The following is a 19,232-nucleotide window of genomic DNA, read 5'->3' as shown; positions in this document are numbered from 1 at the left end:
AAGGAAAGAATGAATGGGGCAATGTATCGTGAGATTTTGAGTGAAAACCTCCTTCCATCAGCAAGGGCATTGAAGATGAAACATGGCTGGGTCTTTCAACATGACAATGATCCTAAACACACCGCACGGGCAACGAAGGAGTGGCTTCGTAAGAAGCATTTCAAGGTCCTGGAGTGGCCTAGCCAGTCTCCAGATCTCAACCCCATAGAAAATCTTTGGAGGGAGTTGAAAGTCTGAATTGCCCAGCGACAGCACTGAAACATCACTGCTCTAGAGGAGATCTGCATGGAGGAATGGGCCAAAATACCAGCAACAGTGTGTGAAAACCTTGTGAAGACGTACAGAAAACGTTTGACCTCTGTCATTGCCAACAAAGGGTATATAACAAAGTAATGAGATAAACTTATGTTATTGACCAAATATTTATTTTCCACCAAAATTTGCAAATAAATTCATTAAAAATTCCACAAATGTGATTTTCTGGATTTTTTTTTCTCATTTTGTCTCTCATAGTTGAAGTGTACCTATGATGAAAATTACAGGCCTCTCTCATTTTTTTAAATGGGAGAACTTCCACAATTGGTGGCTGACTAAATACTTTTTTGCCCCACTGTATATAAAACAGTAATATTTTGAAATATTATCTATTACGTTTTTTTTTTTTTTAAGATTCCTGTGATGCAAAGCTGAATTTTTTGAGAAGGTCCTCACTGCAGAACATGAAATCCACTGGGAGGAGTTGGATCCAGATCCAACTCCTCCCACTATATATACTTCGCCCCCACGCCCCATGCCCCACCACCAGATGAACCAGCATATCGGTGATCACCATTGTTTGCTCTCATCAATGTAAGTCTACATTTTGATTACTAATATAGTCGAGATAGATTAATAATTTAGTGTGCATCTTTAAGTAATGATCACACTTAAATATATGTTAAAGTTTTGACAGTGTCCATACTTTTTGATAACACCAAGACATGTTTAACTAGTCCGCTAAACTGGCATCCATTAATGGTAAGTTAGGTCGTTTGTAGCGTTAACGTTAGCACGCACGTGTAGAGGTGGCCTATCTATTTAGCTAAACTAATTAGCTTTGGATAATACTGTTGGTATGTTCATATGTTTATAGCTAGGATAAGCTAACATGTGGTGTTGTCTGTCAGGTAGCTATCTAGTTAGCCAGGTTAGCCACGCTACCCACTAGACAGGTTAGGCAAACACTGCACTCCAGGTATGCATTGTTAGTTGTTGCCATGGAGTGTTTTACTTTCAATGATGAATTAAAACATTTAAAAAAATAATGAACATTTAAATATTTGCTTTCTTTGCTAACCCACAGGATATGGAGGTCGAGGAAGAAAGGGGGAACTTTTTAAAATAATATGTGAAGACACCCACCCAGACTTCTGCCAGATCTGTGCTGACCTGAAAGGATGAATAGTTAATTGTGAATGTCCGGTGGTTTCCCTGTAATGTTTGTGTCATTTCTGCGTGTGCTCCCAATGTAGTTTCCTTATGTTTTGCCTTCAAAGTTTCCCTACTGTTTTCAAAATGTCTGTTTTACCTAGTGTGTTAATAAACTTGTTTTTTTTTCCCTATTTAATTGTGCTGGTAATGAATTGTTCATGCATTTATGTAAGTGAGATGCTCTTATGTTATGTAAATTAAGTCAGATTCCCTTGTGAAGTCATTTATAAGTTTAAAATTAGTGCTGCTATAATTTAGTCACTTACAGTTGCATAATCAGTGGAAAAGCACACATATTTTCTACATGAATTTAAACTTGATTTAATATTACTCAAAAGTAGACGCGCCTACTTATTAATATTATAATATTTGATTTAATATTTGAAATCAAAGTGCATGTGGACTACTGAGAGGGGTAAAAGATCAGCCAATCAAATAATACATTTCTTTTTAAGAGATATTTATTCTTGCATGTAACAAGGAACTACATGCTTTTCAGGGAAGATGAAATGTAAGAATTTTTAATCAATCTTTTTGTTTTGGATTATAATTTAACGCCTTTTCCAAATGAAAAAAAACTGCAAATGTTACAATGTTTGTAACTTTTTAAACTTCATTAAATAAGATTTGTTTTCAGCAAGTTTGTTTTTCTGTCAAAAGTCAAATCATCTTAATTTATATAGCGCTTTTAACAGTGTTGTTTCAAAGCAGCTTTACAGAGATAAACTTATAATTTAAGGAAATGGAGATGGTTTTGGTTCTTTAATACAATTATTTTCCAGCTAAAGTTAGTTTTGATTGATTCGCTTCCGTCGCAACGATCATTTGTTATTAAATTAGGTTCTTAAATTAGACGACACCATTCTCTCTACACAGACTTTAAACGCGAACCTGTGAGAAACGCTAGGAACCTGTTGACCAATCAGAATGCAGTGGGAGGAAATCCAACTCCGCCCCTCTGATCTGGATCCAACTCCGCCCATCGGATCTGGATCTAACTCCGCCCCTTGGATCTGGATCCAACTCCGCCCCTTGGATCTTATGTACTGCATTGAGGTGCTACTGAATTTTTTAGCATCATTTCAGTGTCACATGATCCTTCAGGAATCATTGTATGCTGATTTGGTACTCAAGAAACATTTCTTCTTATTATTAGCAATGTTGAAAATAGCTGTGCTGTTAATATTTTTGTGGAAACTATGATAATGTTTTTCAGAATTCTTTGATGAACAAAAGAACAACATTTATTTGAGATAGAAATATTTTGTAACAACATAAATATTATTTTAATCAATTTAATGCATGCTTGCTGAATAAAAGTATCCATTTCTTTATAAAAAAAACTAGTAGGGTAAAAATGTAATTGCGTTCGATAATAAAATATTGCAACAGGTGGCATCAGCTTTTCTAAGACATCTGAAACCCCATAAAGTGCCTTGACAAAAGCAGTTTTCCTTCCTGTGTTGATGTGTTTCCTTTTGAAGCAGGAAGTTTTGGTGGGACTTATGAAAGGGTTTGTGGCTTTTTAAAAGAGCCTGAAGGCTGTAATTTCTGTCACAGCCATAAACCATTACTTGATAACACTAGTCAGTGGCAATGGAAGGTGGTGTCAGGGGGAGGGACATTCTCCACAGAGAGAGAAAGAAAATTTGACTGGACAGATGAAAGATACATAAACAATACAATACACATGTATACATACACCTTGAGTGCAGGGTGAGTCTTTTTTGGTGCTTTTTCCTGACAAAAAGAAAGACTGTAAATTTAATGCTTCCATTTTTACAATGTAGATTCTCTACAGATGTTTGCATTTTGTGTCATTGCATTTCCTCAACTCTTGTTTTATATTCAGAGTAAATCAATTAACATTTTCACTTTGTTAGTAATTCCCTTAACATCAAGCAGGTACTGGTCGCACCGCGTCCACCACCGGCCCTTTAAGACTAACAGTCACGTCTCCTTCACTTTAGTCTCCTGATCTCTTCTCGCCTCCCCAATTACAGCACTAATTTCCCTAATGGAGCATTAATGGACAAACAGGCTGCTGAAGCGACGAGGGAATAAAGCTCACTGCTCAGCACAAAGCGAGCGAACACAACACAAGCCTATTAGATTTCACAAACAATGGCACTGCGATGCCTTTCCCGAGAGACAAACATCTCCCAAGTAGCAGTCACGGCTACTTAGCATGCGGGACAGGAAAGCCAGGGCTTGTTTGCATGTCACGGTGTGACCTTGCTGTGAGCGGCAGCTATTGATTGTGTTCTCCACGTGCTCGCTGTCGTGGTGATTATCTGTGTTGATTTTCAAACGGCTGGTATCCAGTGCCTTCTAGTGCTTTAAGGACCAACGAGTCGACTTGCGCAGTGTATTAGGAAAATTAACTTCATTGCCAGGTTACCATTGCAGGCTCTCATATCCAGAGAACCATGAGTGAGTGTTTTTTTGTTGTTTTTTTAAGATATGTGGTCTCTTGAGCTGATATGATGGCACGGGAGAGTTTTGAAGCTGTGCCTACTAAAACGGGAATGCTGAAAGATGAGTAGCTAGTTGTAAGATCTGTTGTACAGTGCTTAGATATTGGCATTGAGGATGGGAGGGTGTCAGGAAAGACAGAACTAAAAGATCAACACAGTGGCGCCAAGACCTTCTTCTATCCTAGTCATTCGCTCACACGCACATACACACACGCGCACGCACGCACACTGTTTTCATGGTTTATGGGGACTTTCCTTAGACATGATGATTTGTATACTGTACAAACGGTATATTCAAAATTCTCATATCCTAAACATACCCATCACAGAAAACATAATTTAGTATGATTTAGAAGCTGTTTTCCTTAGGGCTGCATAACGATTAATCGCAACTAATCGTTTGCAGAATACAAGTTTTTGTTTACATCATATATGTGTGTGTACTGTGTATAATAATTATGTATATATAAATATACAAACATGCATGTATAATTTTAAGAAAAAAATCTATTTATATATTATTTATAATTATATATAATATAAATTATATTTAAATATACAAAGTTATATAAACATGTAAATATTTTTTTAATATATTTTTTTTACATGCATGTGTGTGTATTTATAAATACATAATTATTTTACACAGTACACACACATATATGATGTAAACAAAAACGTTTAGTTGCGATTAATCGTTATGCAGCCCTAGTTTTCCTCATGGGGAATAAAAATGTCCCCACAAGATTGAAAATGTCTGGTATTACTATACTCATGTTTAAATCTTTCCTACTGTTTCTTTCTAATTATTTGTGATATTTACTAGCGATTTTTGAGTACATTTTTTAGTATCTATCCATCTATCCATCCACCCATCTTCCATCTACTTACACACACAATAAAAATATATAAATATACAGAATATAATAGGATAGTTTATGGTCTTTGTTTTTTTAACACCTGCAATAACATGTCCTACAAGTGAAGTCAGAAATATCATATTTACCAGTGGCCAGTGGGAAACTTTAAAACTTAATGATATCCATGTTGTTGAGTTATGACATTAGAAGGGGGGTGTGCGGGTGTCCATATGAAAGATGACACAGATAAACTCTGAAATAGATTTGATCAGAAAGAGAAATAAAAGTTATTTCAATTTCAGTAATGCATTTTATACAACAGAACTTAGTCACATGTAAGTTTAATTTTGAAGTAGTGTAAAGCTAATGACTCACTCTTCACTGCTTTATGCAACTAAATTAATTATGTGTTCGATACCATGCATAAATAAATCATATACTGTGTGTAGTGTAAAAGTGATGTATTTAATTATGCTTACCCACTGATGCAACACTGTTTGGCATCGTACAGTATTGATTTGTTGTTATTTGACTGTCCTTTCCAGAAGGAGGCGGCTCTAGGTGCACTTTAAAGCAGCTAAATTACTAAAAAAGGAATAAGAATTTTTTTTTGATTCAGTAAAAGTACAACTATTCACTTTTAATAGTACTCAGGTAAAGTACAATTCCAATAAATTACATAAATAAAGTAAAGTAATGAAGTAAAGTACTGTATATCCCTGCTGGAGTGACATATCTGGAAAACATGAACTGTGGGTGGGAGGAAGGGGTGACGGACAAGTTCAACAGAAAGAAAAGAAAGCAAGTCAGAGGAGCAGAGAAATGCAGCCGCTCTAATCTGAAGTCTGGCTCCACAAACAGTTCGGGTGAGAAGCTCCAGAGGTCAGCTGGACCCGGGATCCAAATCCACCTTCTCCGCTCCCAGATGACTCACACTGGAAGGCCTTCTCTGGTGACATCATCTATAGCGGAAGAGTTAATACGCAAAGACGCAAACACAGGACTCAGTATGAGCAGATAATCTACAGCCCTGATTTCGGGCACTGCAACCAGTAGTGGTCATCCACATACACTCATGCTTACGTCATTCAGGGTTTTTCAACTTTTTACAGGCCGATGACCCTTGCAAGGGTGCAAAATACTATTCTGGAAGAAAAAGAACATCAGGTATAGCTGATGGTCCGAATATGAACCCTGACCCTGCTCGCATACTCAAACTACATGCTTCTCTGGCTCTGCTGCGCTGGGGTGAATTTAAAGGGGCCTGATAAGAACTGGAGCCAAAGAGTTGTAAAGCCGACTGTCTGTTTGCATTCCTCACATGTCTCAGTGCCTCCTATGCTTAAACACTCACGCTACAACATACACATGCAACATGCATACTGATCCATTGGGAAGATCGACAGGGATGAAACATAAATCTTCCATTTTAAGTTGCAGCTTCTCGCTCGTAACTTAAGAAGTGGCGACAGCTGAATATAAACGGAAATATTAGCATCATAGATAAATTATGCTGGTTATGAAAATCAAACTGTAATAATGGTCAGAGTTAGCTATTCATTATATTATCAATAGTTAGCTATTGTGATAATAAATTAATATTTTATATATAAATATAATATTTAAAGAATATTGTTTTTGTCTATATTATGAACGTTAATTGGAACCCAAAAAGGTCACGTTCTGAAAAGGACATAAAGAAATAAATCCATGCAAGTTTAGCTAAGTGTTTTGAAGTGACACAATCACCGAAGTGACAAATATCTTTAACAAATAAAAATGTAAGATAAATAACCTCTGGCATAGCCGTAGTCGGAAAAGCAACAGGAGAATATTTACAGTATGGGCCGTTTGCGCACATATAGTGAAACTCTTCTCAAACCTGTACATATTTCTGAATCCTAAAGTTCTAAAGCATTTTAGAAATATAAAAATGCAATAACATCCACACAAATAGAAGAGAAGCAGTCTTGAATGCAAAGTTGAGAGGGTCAGATCCTGCATGAGCTATTATTCATTTTCTCTTTGGGACTTGTCCAGTTTCAGTCAGCTCTGTATGCTGGTTCATGAACTACAGCCCTCGTGCCAGGCTGGAGAAAAAATACAGTGAATACCCAAGCTGACATGAAAATAACCTCCCAGTAAAATACTACATCCGATTTCCCAGAGTATGAATGAAAAGGTTGCTGCTTTTACAAGCTACTTAATGATTGTGAGTGTTGCCTTAAACCTTTTGGCAACACTGTTTTGCTAAGGAACAGAAAGTTCCCTGTGTCAATAACCTTGTTAGAGCTCTCTTTTGTTCTGAACTTGACAGTTCGTCAACAAGTTCGCCAGGAGCAAAATTCGTTATCCCTCAATGGGAAAAGAGTCTGCTTTCCTCTGTCAACCTTTAAAATAATAATTCACCCAAAATGTTTAAGATTTCAAGCTTCAAAACAGGACGGCAGACCACTATAAAAGTATCATACATGCAAAAAAGGTTAATTTGACTCATACATGATTTTCCAAGATTTCTGAAGTCATTAAATAGCTTTGTGTGAGGAACAGACACACTTTGTCATTCTTCACTGATGTACCCCTTGAAATGAGCTGTTGCACAGCAACTGGTTTGAGTCAGTTGAACTCAATAAGATTAATAAACAAATCATTCAGAGTGGTTTTGTGAACCGAATCAATCAATTTATTGAAATGATTCTGACTCAAAAGAATGATTCTTTACATTGCTACTTCTACGCTGAAATATTGCAAGGAGTTCAAGGGCAGATGTCAAGATTTTCAGTGAATAATGACTTAATTTCAGTCATGACAACTCTCTGGATAGTTTATAACACGCTTTATCAATGTAAATGGTTTCATAAGTTTGATAGGCTTTTATTGGCAAACACATTCAATATATGCACAAAGTCAATACTTATATTTTTGACCCTTCTTCTTCATAACCTCTGCAATTCAGTCCGGCATGCTGGATATCAGCTTCTGGGCCAAATCCTGACTGATGGTGATCTATTCTTGTGCCTGCAGTTGATCACAATTTGTGGACTTGTTCACTAACGTTTGAGGATTGACCACAGGTTCTCAATGGATTAAGATCCAGGGCTACAGATAAAAAAATGTCAATGTAATTATCTCTGAGCCACTTCATTATCACTCTTGCCTTGTGATATGGTGCTACATCATGCTGGAAAATGCACAGATCATCACCAAATTGCTCCTGGGTTGTTGGGAGAGGTTGCTCTTGCAGGAACTTTTGATGCCATTCTTTATTCATGGCAGTGTTTTTGGGCAGAATTCAGAGATACCACTCCCTTGGATGAAAAGCGACCGCACACATGGATGGCCTCAGGATGCTTCACTGTTGGCACAACACAGGACTCATGGTAGCGTTCACCTTTCCTTCTCAAGAAAATCATTTTCCAGATGTCCCAAACAGTCGGAAGGGGGCTTCATCAGAGAAAATAACTTTGCACCAGTCTTCTGCCGTCTAATCCTTGTACTTCCTGCAGAATTTCAGTCCGTCCCTTATGTTTTTCTTAGAGAGAAGTGGCTTCTTTGCTGCCAGGCCATTGTCTACAAGTCTTGGTCTCACTGTGTCGTCTTCAAAACCCCTGCTGCTACTGAGCAAGATCTGGTGGTGACATGATTCTACAGCCACTCCTCACAAGGAGACCGGCCTGGTGCTTGATAGACGCTCTGGGACGTCCTGAAGCCTTCTTCACTGCAATTGAACCTCTTTCCTCAAAGTTATTGATGATTAAGTAAATGGTTCTTTTGGGGTGCAATATTCGCAGCAATTTCCTTGCATGTGAGGCCATTTTGATGCAAAGCGATGATGGCTGCATCTCTTTCTTTGGAGGTAACCATTACTAACGCAAGAACACAATGATTGGAAGCACTTCTTCCTTGCTTTTTATAGCAATGATTACGGATTACTTAATGATAGTGCTCGTTCAGACTTTCCCATGTGCTGATGATATGATTTTTTTTTTTTTGCCAATTAAGCTTTTTGCAATTATTTAAAATCATCTGATCACTTTGCACAATAACCTAAAACTCAGCAAAACACAACATTTATGTCACTGCCAACACTTTTGACCATAGCTGATCGGATTTATATTTGTTTTGCGGTAACATGTGGAGAGTTAATTTGAAAAGTTTTAACAAATTGGATAGCTCTCCGATCAGTAAAAATGCATGAAGTGACCAGGTGCAAACAGGCCCAGTCATCAGGTCCTGTACACTGTAAACATTTATTTTCACTTGTTATCACTTTTAAGGCACTTTTACACAATTCAATTCAACTTAGATAATTAATGTGGTTCGGATAACATAATATTTCGAATTTATATCTATTAAACAATCTCAATCATTGTATTAACTCAATTTTTTTTATTTCAATGAACTCACATTTTTTTAAGTTAAACCAACAATACTTTTTTACAGTGTATGAAATGACATGAGGTTTAGTAAATAATGACAGAATTCTCTCTATCTCTCTCTCTCTTTGTGAATTATTCCTAAGAAATTATTCTCCAATTAAAGGAAGTCTTACCCAAAGGCCAAAGCGATAAAATGTTTGAGCAAATAAGACATAAAATTGGCCTTCCCCCCACACACAAAACTCTTTAAACTCTTTAAACTGCCAAATAACACAAATGAAAGCTACGGAGTAATTATAGCATTTAGCTTTCCACACTGCCCTGAAGACTTTGGAATCTGTGTTTTGACAGGAATACATTTTTGTCAATACAGCACACCTCTGAAACCACAAAAAAACCACACCTCTGAAACCACAAGTTGCTTTTAACAAATATATCCAATCTTAAGTGTTAATTGATGGATGTAAGCAGCCCATTTATTTTATTTCTGATGGTTACAATAGATGAACTTGTGCTTGCGCATTCATCTTTGTCATACAGGAAGATAAGATTAGACGTTCATACATTCATATGAATCGCATTTCATCTGTGCCTCAAGGGTCACGTTCACTTTCAGTAAGAACATAAGCTACCCATGATTCCGGCTGTCATCGTTGCCATTGATGTATGGAATTATGCCATTTACATAGATAGGAACAGAGTAATGACAGCTGAAGCTTTGGGAGGATTTGGAGACAATGATGGAGCACACTTTGCACTTCTCTTTGCACTTTCTCACACAAAAGCTCAGTTTAAATGTCCTCTTCTCACTAAGGCCCCCAGGACTGGGCAAAGAACCTTGACTTTTGAGATAATCCACATGGACACTTTGGTCTCATAATTGTGAGCAGTTTTACATTACTAAATTCATACTGCAAAATAACACCTCAGGTTGTGAAAAGTATCAGATCTTTGTGTTTAAGCCAAGGACCAAATGTTACCTGTGTGCAAAGCTCAGGTGATTTAAGGCTGACACCCGGAGATTATGTGAAATTATGGAAAGAGTGTGTTGCATGAGGAGAGGTAATTATGTCTGATAGCCATCAGAGAGGGGGGCGACCACAGGTCTCCTCTGTTAATCTCGGACCAGTTGTGGCCAATTAAAATCCCACCCGGCAGCAAGACTGATGGAGCTGTGGAGGGGGGAATTATCTACTACTTTCATCTGATTAAAATGGCACAGAGAAAAGCCGCTAATGGTTCAGATGTGATTCACAGAGGGGAGATAGAGGATATGCATCACGTACACACTCATTACGTCAAGCTGCACCTGCCGAGAATGTCCACTTAGTATTTAAAAAGTCTTTAATTTGATGTTTCTGTCAACTTCAAATGCAATTGATTTCATTAATGTACACTACACCACAAAAATATTAAGCAGAACTGTTTTGATACAACATTGATAATAATAAGAAATGTTTCTTGAGCAGCAAATCAGCATATTAGAATGATTTCTGAAGGATCATGTGACACTGAAGACTAATGATGATGAAAATTTCAGCTGTCATCACAAGAATAAATTGCTTTTAAAGATAGAAAACAGTTATTTCAAAATGTAATAATATTTCACAATAATACTTTTTTTTTTTTTTACTGTATTTTTGTTTAAAGGCACACCGCGGACTTTGTGACCTAAAGAGTTGAAGCATACGAGTTATTTTAAATGATTCCTCAGGCCAATATACAGTGTTTGACACTATCAATGCTCCAAGCGGGGCTACCCTCTTGAAATACCACCTATGCAAGTTTGGAGAAGACGGACGGTCTTTGGCCAGGTCATGTGACCTGGAGAACGAATCACTTTACGACCGTCACGTGACCACAAGCTCTGATATACTCAAGGAGCTAACGCTTTTGCTACTATTTTTCTGCCTGTTCGACTTCTGGCCATGGCTGAGGCAAGGAAAAAGTTTAAACTGCTTCTGAGAAGGCAAAAAAGAGAAAACGCGAGAGGGATCGTGGATGTCTTCTTGACTTTTGCGACAGTGCTGCGGCGCTTGTGGCCTCTAGGGGTGCTAGACGTGAAAATTACAGGTCTAGCGCCCCTAGTGGCCAAAAGTTCCACGGTGTGCCTTTAAATTAAGCCCCGTTGAGATCTAACGACTCTTACTGACCCTAAACCTTTGAATATGTAATAATCAAATATTGAACTATAATTTCAATAAACGAAAAACTTTTATAAAAATAAAATATTGCTTTGTTCTGGATGGTTGCCAGGGTGTTGCTATGCAGTTGCTATGGTGTTTCAAGTTGTTTTTAGCATGCTGATATGGATTGTTAATGCGTTCTGGGATTATAACATTGCTGATATGTGTGGTTCCCAGAGAGTTGTTAGAGTGTTTGGGCTGCTAAGGTGTTCAGCTTTTAAGGTGTTCTGAGTGTTTTTTAGAACATTGATATGAGGCTGTTAGGGTGTTCTAGATGGTTGCCAGGGTGTTGCTAAGTGGTTGCTCGGGTGTTCTGGGTGGTTGCTTTGGCAATGCTATGTGGTTGCTAAGTCAAATACATTCTAAATATTCTGCTCAGATCCTTCCTTCAATATAACTGAGTTTTTTCACACCTTTTTTATTGTCTGCCAGGCGAAAAATATAAGTATGATATCTTAAAAAAGTAATAGCATCATCATTGATGCCATTATTGATGTCCGCAGCACAAACAGTGCAGATTGAGATACAAGCCAAAGTTTAATGCTTAGGGGTTTGTTCAAATCCATAACCATAAGTATGATGAGCAGTAGTAATAGTTGTTTGCCTGAGTCAATGTTCTCTCTAAAGACATTCCAGAAGAAGAACGTTAATGGTGACAGTAACTGTACTATATAAAGATGTGGCATGATAAAGAGTCGACTCCTGTCCATTAGCAGCTTCATGAGAATCAGTCAGAATCACAAACTGTAACGCACTAATCCTAGCCAAATCCCAAGCATACTTGAGGGGCACTAGACTGCTGATTCCTGGGCTAATGGGTAAAATGAGGGTGAGGGTACATTCCAGTGGAAGGACGGCCATTGCTCTTGGTCATGGCCTTCTCCAATCACCACCCTTAGGTGGAGTGATGCATGGGATCTATGCACGAGATAAGTTAGGGGTTAAAAGGCCTATTATGTCCTGTAATGCCTTTTGCTCACGCCATGGCCTCCAGAGGAATGAACTAATGCTAAATCACAAAGATCTATGTGGGAAAAACTTTCAAGCGGACTCATACTCGCGTTCATTCACACACCGAGAAATAAACACCTGACTCACAGAGAGGTTAAGGTGCTTGTGTGAGAACTTGGACGTCACAGGTTAACAAACACACCGTAAAGCAACAAGGTGGAGACAGGCTCCTCGTCGAGTGCACTTTTTTAACTCCCCCCAAAAACGAACCGAAAGGAGGTTTACACCTTCTGGTACAAGGGACGTGTTTACACTACACTAAAGCCTCCGCATATTTATTACCAGCAGCACGATCCCAGGTACTTAAGGGTCTGCGGACGGAGGGAGATCGGGAGAGAAAACAGAGCCGGCACTCTGTGCTCACCGCTAATCCTCAGGCATCCCGCTCTGCTATCGAATAAGAGGGTCTGGATTGCGATGAGAATATATATATACACTCGAAGAACATAGCTAAATTCAAAATATTATACAAGCATACCACAAAGTTCAATATTACGATTTTTCAAGAAATCAAGGAAAGATGAGCGTGAAGGAGAAAATGTGCCATCTACATCAGAGCCTACTTCACCTTTCCATGAGGAGACGGCGAGTGAAGTGACACCAGCGGCTTCCCGTTTCTAAGACACGCATATTTCATCACTGGACTGTAGTGAGACATCCACGACACAAATCAAATGATTTTGTCTCATAACAGCGGAAACAACATCTGGTCATACAAAGAAGAGTAAGGCATCTAGGGTTTATTTTTATTTGTGTACACTACACTCACAATAAAAACAAAACATTGTGCTTTTGTAAAATATAGAATATAAACAGGACGCCGCTTTCTGCCTTCCCGGTTTCCTTTCCGTGAAGTTTAGGCGGTTAGCAAAAAACATTGCATTACCGTGCGCGCGCCCCTTTCTGGATTGGAGTGTGGATCGCCTGTGACTAACTGTATTCGTCTTCTGACTGTATGCACCGAAGCATGACATCCGTACCGTGACTGTTCGGGATGAATGTACCGTTATGCCCCTAGTACATAAGGTAGTATGTTAGTATGCTATTTCAAACACTGCATTTGTGCGAAATATCGACACTTTTACTATTGCGATACTATACACAAGTTTGTAATATACATAATTTCCAAAAGGCTATGCAATGAGTTAAACATGTAACATGATGGGGTCATGTGACGAACCATATGTTAGCATTGGTGTCGGGGCACGGAGGTTTCCAGAATGATTTTCATGAAGACAAACAGCCCCCTCTCGCCTCACACGCCTCTTCTAAGTATGCTGAGGAGAGCGGGAGATGGAGTTAAATGGAGAGAGAGATTGAAAGCGAGGGATGAAGATAAGTGGGACAGGATTAAGTTGTCTTGAGTCTGTCTGAGGGTCTACATGGCAGAATGGCAGCTGCTGAAGTGTTTATCAACAGGAGTCCTGCTCCGACGCTCTGTTTGTTTTCAGCTGTTTGCAGACAGCTCAGCAGTTCACACGCAGAGAAGATCAGGAGGGCGCGAGCTGCTTGATACAGTTATATTGTCACTGACGGTGATATACTGTACACATGCTCATATCTGCTGTTGTTATGTGATGTACTGTAGCTGTAGGTACACTTTAAAGTCCCCATGAAATAAAAATCGAAGTTTAAGGCTTAAGGCTATCCATAAGTGTGCTCCAAAACAATGACAAAATCGCATTTAGAATATATGAGCATTCACTTACTTCTGCCAATATGGATCAATGATTTTGATGACATAACTCTGCACCTCAGCTTCTCGTCCAATCAAATGCTTTGTAGAATCTGCAGCGTCCCGCCCCCTACATTATAAATAGACGCTGAAGCTGAGGCTGAAATCAGTCACTTGTTCACACAATTACAATTTTTCTATATGGTGAATGGCACATAGTGCACTATATTGGGGATAGGGAACAATCCAGACAGTGCAAAATATGCTTTCCATTGGGGTGAATGAAGTCTGGTTTCACATTAGTGTCACGCGAACCGCCGCAGCGCACACACAGTCTGCTCCGGTCCAGAGACGCGATAGTAGAGTGGATCTTATGCATGAGTCGGTGCAGACCACAAAACATCTCAGCCATTTGAATTCTACACAAAATGCTATATTCTAAAGCGATATGGAGACTAAGAGGAGAAACATTTAGAAAGAGATAACAAAGGTGCCAAACACCAACATAAATTACATAATTTTCAAACTACACATCCTCAGCATGATTATCATCACGGTTTTGCTTTAGTAATTCATATTACATTTAAAAGGGTTAGATTCTATAAGACTGTGACTGTCATTAGCTGTCAAATGCGGCTTTATTGAGCTCAAGGCCCTGGCTGAGCTGTGACATAAACAAAATACTACTGGCTATTTTAAAAAAAAAGAGGAGGAGCTGCTCGATATGTCCCGCCCAACAGTCAACATGCAATCAAAACTATCCATTTAATTCCAAATAGATAAAATTAAGTCCTGTCCAACATTTTTTTCACTGTAAAATTTTTAGTTCGTTGTAATTAAAAAAAATAAGTTAATACAATGAAGAACAATGGTTTAATAAACAGAAACTCAAAATAGTATGTTATCTTCACACATTATCGAAGTTGATTTGACAAAAGATAAAAAGTTGTGATAACAAATCATGAAAATATTTTTTTACAGTGTGGGAAACCTCACATCACATCAAAACAAATGTTTTTTTTGTTTTTTTTACTTTTTATATGTCCTTGTTCCTATTTTTATTTTTAAACAACGGATCAGACAGTGGTTTTAGACTCCGTAGTGACACTTATCTGCATGGATGAAGAAACACGCAAAAGCAAAAGGTGAGTTAGGCTACTAATGACATTGTAAAACAGGGATTCACAAACTTTTGACCTAAAACAATTACTTACTAGTAACCAAAGGAATTGTCAAAAGTTATTGTTAATAACAATACATGTGCATGTTTATGGTTCTCTGATGTCGGTTAATGGTCACATGACATAAAGGTTAACAAATAAAATATATCTTTAAGTGCTCTATTTTGATTTCTTTCATTTTAAATTATATTAAATATATTATTAATAATTCATACATTGTTTAATTAAGAAATTAATTTAGCTTCTTCTTTTTTTACCCCAGGGGGTTGAGAAATGTATATTTTTTTGTGTCAATTATTAATTTATTCCACAGCTGGTTATTTGGAGATGGCAACCCTAATGTAGAATAAAACAGCTTCATCTTTATTTTATGCACATGTGCATCATTGTACAACGTCCAGTATTTGTCAAAAGTTAATTTATTCACTGCTTTATGCGTAAAGCTTTTAACTACTTACATTGAGACGCAAGTCCACATTTTAAGCTGTCAGGCAGCAGACTGAAGTCTCTTATCTGGTGGCCCTTGCAGTGGTCTGGGTTTCTGGTCCTGTGGTCAGCATGGACAGTGTCCTACAGTGGCATCGGCCCTGCTGGGATAAGAATGGCAGCGGTGAGGTGAGGGATGAGGAAGGTGACAGGATCCTGTGTGAACTGGCTGATAGAGGAAGCTATTCCTGCCCATTCCCACGGACAGGCCCAAAAAACATACGCATGGGTGTCAAGAACGCCGGCAACACTGCTGACAATGCAGAAAGTGACAAGTGTGTTTGCTGCCACCTCACTGAAGAGGCACAGCAAGGCCCTCACGTGTGCGTTTATGTGTACTAACAGACATACACACACGCACCACGAGCTGTGCTGATGCTGTGCTCTCCAGTGGCTGTTCTATGTAACCTCTCAAACTAATTTAATTGAGGTGCTGATGGCCTTTTCTGCACACTTTGATCATAAAATCTGTAAGGAAACAGAACAAAGCACTGACAGGAAGACAGTCACCATGCAGCCAGTCGATTGCGTGTGTTTGTGTTTTGAGAGGTTGTTGATTCGAAGCATCAGCACCTTTGAACTCTGCAAATATAGCATTTACACTTTTGGGGTCGGTCGATTTTTAAAAATGTTTTTGAAAAGTGTCTTATGCTCACCAAGGCTGAGTTTATTCATTAAAAATACAGTAAAAAAGTGATATGAAATATTACACTCTAAGCATACTGTATATGTTAATATGAAGGAATTTTCCATATTGATTTTACACAGGTGTTTTACCTACATTTTGAATTGCGCATTGCATTGTGTTGTTCTTTTTAGGGTTAAAGGAAATGTCTATAAAACTTATCGGATAAACAATTATCGGGAACATTTTCTACTGCTTTATTCTTACAAGTGTATTACAATTAAAGTTAACTGTTTTCTATGTTAATATATTTTAAAATGTAATTTATTCCTGTGAAGCATAGCTGAATTTTCAGCATCATTACTCCAGTCTTCAGTGTCTCATGATCCTTCAGAAATCATTCTTGCTGGTTTGCTGCTCAAGAAACATTTCTTATTATTTTCAATGTTTAAAGCAGTTGTTCTGCTTAATATTTTTTTTGTGGAAACCATGATACGATCGCAGGTATGACGTCAGATTCAGAACCCAGAAAACAGGCTATTCGCCGCTGGTTCCATCGAGATTTCCGTATATGGTTTAATTAATTAAATGGGGATTTTTGATTTGTGTGTAGAATAAGGTCTGCCGGTCACACTAAATGCGTCTCTATCACTTTATGTGTTTATCGTGCAATTTATACGCGAAAATTAGTTTTTACGTGCATAGGATACGCATTGGTAGGTTAGGGTAGGTTTAGTGGTGTGGGCTGCGTGTGTATTACACGCAATGAGTATGAAGTGAATATCAAATGCACGTGAAAAATGCGTATCAAATGCACGTAAAAACTAATTTTCGCGTATAATTTGCATGATAAACACAATGCGTGCTAAAATATAATTTGACTATACATTTTGTTTTACAACATAAATAGAAAAAACCCACCCATAGCAAAAACGTGGATTTTAAAGTTGTTCATTTTTGAAAACTTAGGCTACGTTTTTAACTAGATAAGACAGCTTGGGGTGTGAGTGTGTGCAGTTTATGTTGTGGAACAAAATGTCATATTATCGTCAAGTTTTGTTTACCACATACTTTATTTTACTCGTGAATTGAAAAACCCCATTATAAAACTGCATAGATTAGGAAAATCTCGAAGGAACCAGCGGCGAATTATACTTCCGGGTTCTGACGTCAAACCTGCACCACTATATAACATTAGAAATGTCTCTACTGTCACTTTTGATACATTTAATGATTCCTTGCTGAATTAAAAGTATTAATTAAAATCACACCCCAAACCTTTGAACAGTAGTATATATTTTTGCATTGTTTAAAACTGATCTCATCTTGTTTTTAATGCACAAAAGGTTAATGCATGATTTCTGTTCCAGTTGATGCTCTTTTCTATTTTCAGTTCTGCTATTTGCACTAGAAAAACAAGGAGTGACATGCTTTGTCTGGCACTGAACTCGTGGTACTAGAGAATGGATGCGCTGGCAGTGCGGGAATGAGCTAAGTGATGTTTCACTCTTTGCCCTGCCTTTTTGCTTTCGCTCCCAGTGTCAGCCGTGGATAGCGTCCTCTCATTCAACCAGTCTGTGGACAGATCCTCAGCCTGCAGACAAAACATTGTCACCCATCAACATTGACTGCAGCGTCCATGCCTCTGCAAGAGACCGGCGGATCGGCCCCTCTTTGGCTCGGCTCAAACCCCCAGCTCCGCTGACAGCTCCTGCTTTTGTCCATCACTCAGACCGCCACAAGCCACCCCTGCACGCAGGCCAAAGCGCAAACAAGAGGACAAAAAGAGAAAGGAGGACACAGATATAAAAGCCCTCCCCCTGGCTTCCTTTAATCCAATTAGAGGGCTGTAAATTTGATTGGGGCCCTGAGAGTGTGCCTTCAGCTGTCCGTCATTAGCGAGTGGTGAGAGGGGGCTCATACCTCATAGCAGAGGTAAAGACTGAGGACAAGGAGACACGCATGTGGAAATGGAACCGCAAAGGACATGTTTGGATATTGCACAGTGTAAGGAAAAAATCTGTATTAAAATGGAAAAGATGCCAGGACATTATGAAAAGTTGAATGAAAAGTTTCGGGGCATTTAATTTAACCCTAAAACACAATGCGTAATTCAAAAACATGGGTAAAACACCTGTGAGAAAGCATTATAAAAATATGAAACATTCAACATGCATGTTAATAACTTAAAGTTACTTAAGTTACTTAAACAGACAGAAATTTATATAAAATCTGATTGCTAATCAAATCTAATTTGCAATATAAAGCAAAGCAAAAAAACAAACCAAAGCAAAATCTGTGCCTGACACCATAATTTTTTTGTACAAAATAAAAAGTGTTTCTGTGGCCAATAATAGAAACTATTAATAAATAAACAAATAACATCTGTAAATTCATCAGTTACCGTATCAATTAATTGACTACAATTAGTCGTAAATCCAGCTATTTAAACAGCTACATTGAATTGAATGAAACAATATAACATTTTTGTGGATATTTTTAGTGTTGACAACTCGGACATAATGAATGAAAGTTATTGTAATTTTGCTTGGTTACAACATCCCTTTACTATATGATAAAAACAACTAAAACACAAGGCCTTCATTATCATAGACTTGCATCACTGAATTCGACTGATTCTTTTAACTAAAATGTAAACATTATCAGAAACAATACAAAGACAGAGGAAATAACTTAACATAAGATCTGCCATAGACGAGTATACTATACTGCGGTAATTTCAGCCATCTTGTTAGTAAAACAAGAGGAATTGATCAACATTCAACGTAATGTCTCCTTTGTCACACGAACACATGTGTCTCAGAGTGGCTTTGTTGGAGCTGGTGGATTATGGGGGTAGCGCTGGACAGAACCTTGGACGC

At 38.1% G+C, this 19,232-nt stretch overlaps 2 long non-coding RNA genes across 3 annotated transcripts in view; one reads left to right on the top strand and one right to left on the bottom strand.

Moving 5' to 3' along the window:
• The window catches only part of LOC307005529, a 29,363-nt gene extending 10,911 nt beyond the window's left edge, over positions 1–18,452 (bottom strand). For both annotated transcript variants that reach the window (XR_013799286.1, XR_013799287.1), the window contains exons 1-3: positions 15,698–18,452; positions 5,287–5,769; positions 4,954–5,060 (exon numbers count right to left, since the gene is read on the bottom strand). This is a non-coding gene — a long non-coding RNA (uncharacterized lncRNA). The remainder of the gene's footprint in view (positions 1–4,953; positions 5,061–5,286; positions 5,770–15,697) is intronic.
• LOC307006008 lies at positions 798–1,601 on the top strand. Its single transcript, XR_013799376.1, has 2 exons — positions 798–849; positions 1,343–1,601. It is a non-coding gene; the product is annotated as an uncharacterized lncRNA (long non-coding RNA).
• Positions 18,453–19,232: the final 780 nt, after the last annotated feature.

This window comes from Phoxinus phoxinus (genome assembly GCF_949152265.1).
Source record: "Phoxinus phoxinus genome assembly, chromosome: 10".
Taxonomy (NCBI): domain Eukaryota; kingdom Metazoa; phylum Chordata; class Actinopteri; order Cypriniformes; family Leuciscidae; genus Phoxinus; species Phoxinus phoxinus.
Note: the sequence above shows the minus strand (reverse complement) of the source record. Positions and strands in the feature narration are given on the sequence as shown.